The sequence below is a fragment of the Cupressus sempervirens genome, chromosome 11, assembly GCF_028749045.1.
Source record: "Cupressus sempervirens isolate cs-2001-9-10 chromosome 11, ASM2874904v1, whole genome shotgun sequence".
Classification (NCBI taxonomy): domain Eukaryota; kingdom Viridiplantae; phylum Streptophyta; class Pinopsida; order Cupressales; family Cupressaceae; genus Cupressus; species Cupressus sempervirens.
Genome location: NC_143128.1, coordinates 93,042,305 through 93,045,210, shown reverse-complemented (window position 1 = coordinate 93,045,210; position 2,906 = coordinate 93,042,305). Strand labels below are relative to the sequence as shown.

The following is a 2,906-nucleotide window of genomic DNA, read 5'->3' as shown; positions in this document are numbered from 1 at the left end:
ATTCATGGTTGCTTACTGTTACGTTTTTTGAACCACCATGAAATGAGATTAAAGTTTAGATTGCTATTGAAACTAACAACAACTTTGATGATTCTTCCCCTTCATTTTAATTAAAATCTAGGACTCAAATTCTATTTGTTTGAATAGCAAGTATAATTATATTTTTCTTTCTAACATGCAGGGTCCTTTGTGGATCTTATATCAACCATTACTTGAACTTGCATTGTCTTCAGTTTACGATTATTTGAAGTTAACTTCCAATTTCCTCTAACAGTCTCTTGAAGCTATCACTATTTATTGAAACACATTTACATTGTGTAACTGAAGTAACTGTTGCAGCACGGGGTTGGTTGTTAGGAAAAGCCAATTCTCCAAAGTAATCACCTCTACTGTATCTCTTCACTATTCTGCCCTTACAAATTGCCTCAGCCTTCTCATTTTCCAGGAAGTACATTTTATCCCCTAGTTCTCCTTCAACAATAATGTTCTCCCCTTCAGCAAAAAATTCATCCAGCAGAACATCTGCAATTGCAGACCTCTCATGCCTGTCAAGTGTCTCTAAAAGTGGTACATCTTGCAAAAAATTGCTCATAAAGATCTCTTTTGACCATTGTAGTGCTCATTATTATTTTTTGGAACATGTTCCTATCAACTGCCCAAAGCATGCAATCTGAGAATGCCTTTATGGTTGCTGCTACATTTTTCATTGTAAAGCAGAGTAAGCTCTCCAAAGCTGTCACATTTTCTATATCTCTTCACCATCTTTGATTTTTTTATTAGATCCCTCTATCCACACGTCACAAGTACCTTCCTTCAACATGAAGAAATGATCCCCTGGGTCACCTTGCTGAATAATGATTTCCCCTTTTGCATACTTCATCTCTTTAGTTGCACTAATAATAATTTGGGTTTTCTCTTTATCAAGAGATTTAAAAAGGAACAGTTATGTAATGCTTCTTCTATTGTCTGTTTTCTATCATCAATTTTTTGGAATAATTGTTGGTTTAAACTATGCAAAATCTAATAGAGAAGTGCATTTTGCACTCACAAAGTTTCTTCTCTTTGCCAAAAGTGCAGTGGGTCTGCATCCTATGCTTTCTCTTCTTCTCATGTTTCTTTTGAAGTTTCCAGTTGATTGTATCTCAGAACCTCTAACTATAGTTCTTTTGGAGTTTCCAATTTTAGGCCTTTACATAATCTTTTAATGACACCAGTTATTCCTTCCTATCCTTGATCTTAAGAGTATTGTGATTTGAAATAACTCTCGAGCTTTGTTCAATGAAGCTAACTTCTTAGTGCTCTGTTCTTTAAGATGTTATTGTATGAGGTTCGAGCACGGGCTCGTGACAGTCATAAATATTTTTTTTAATTTCTTTCTGCACATGACACAAACATGTTAGCAATAAAATTACTTGTATACATGATTTTGATTTTCAGACTCTAATATTGTCGCTCCATGATTGATCGAGTTCATTATTCTTGTTTAATCAGCTGCATGGGTAAATGGCACAAGTGTACATGTATATTTTTACGAAACCAAACATTGCTTAGATCCATATGGATCTAACTTGTACCTTTCTTTGACCTTTTTTGCAGGAGTTGGATGCTTAAGGAGTTAGGAAGAACTCAATTTCAACAAGGCAACCTTGGGAATGTGGGCCTAGACTAGCCATATACCCCCAAGCAATGGCTGGTTCCCTTTCTTATACTCTTGCATGTTCATTTGTATCATTTATTCTACTTTTACATGTTCTTTATTTGCACAAGAATAATGAAGACTAAGCTACTCTCACGGCACTGTGTGAGAGACTTTGATCATTTTTTATTCAGTACATGTGCTTTAATTCTTTAATGTATAAACTCCAAACTGAAATTTGTCATTGTTTAATACAAATAAAGAACTTTCTCATTTCATCAATGCGATGTACTTTTTCTATTTCTATGATCATTGGCAAATGAAAGCAATTACTAACCAGTAATGAATGTTAAGACAAAATTTTGTAGGTAGTGAAATTTTGATAACAATTAGTACAAACAAGATAGCGACTTTACACTTAAACTCTACACTAATGTTCATTGGTATGGTAATGTGGATGACCAAAATAGTATAAGTGGTGGAGATTTCTTCTTAGGAAAAACATTGATTAAATGATTAAGTAAGAAATAGAGTTTTGTATCACAATCTAATGTTGAAGTTGAGTATGGTGTTAGTGTACTTAATTGTTCTAATATTGTTTAGATTAAGCAACTTTTGGAAGGAGTGCAAGAAGAATTTAATGATCATGTTACTATTTGTTTTGATAATACTAGTGCAATAAATATATCAAAGAATCCAATGGTGCATGAAAAAACCAAGCACGTATCTATCAAGTATCACTACTTGAGAGAGCAAGTACAAGAGAAGCAAGTGAGGCTTGAATATGTGAAATCCTAAGAACAAATTGTAGACATATTTACTAGGTTATTACCTAAGGATTTTTTTGATTATCTAAGAGGTAAAATAAGGGCCCTTTCTTGATCAAAGATTCACTGAGAAAAGATGCATGTTGCATCAATTCATGAATGATTAGATATATCTATTAGGAGTTGATGCAAGAGTTCACTCTTTGCGAAATGTTTCTTGAAGGTGTGATTAAGTTATGTAATGAAACTAATGTAAATAGTAAATGCAAGGTAAAAGGTATTACTACAAGGTTTTATAAGTTTCACATTGGAAGTTATATTTACCATTGACATTTTTGTAGAAGAGGGAGAGAATTAGAAGAGAAGAAGAGCATGAAGAAGCTACCTAAAGGGAGAGATGTACAAAAGAAGAGAAATGACTGAAGTGATTGGGAGAGAATCAAAGAAAATTAAAATAGAGAAGAATGAAGAATTTTGTCAACGAGAAGACATGATGTTGAATA

At 33.3% G+C, this 2,906-nt stretch overlaps 1 pseudogene; it reads right to left on the bottom strand.

Annotated features, from left to right (window-relative positions):
- Positions 1-250: 250 nt before the first annotated feature.
- On the bottom strand, positions 251-1,111 carry LOC149528386 (cAMP-dependent protein kinase regulatory subunit-like; annotated as a pseudogene).
- Between the last annotated feature and the right edge of the window lie 1,795 nt (positions 1,112-2,906).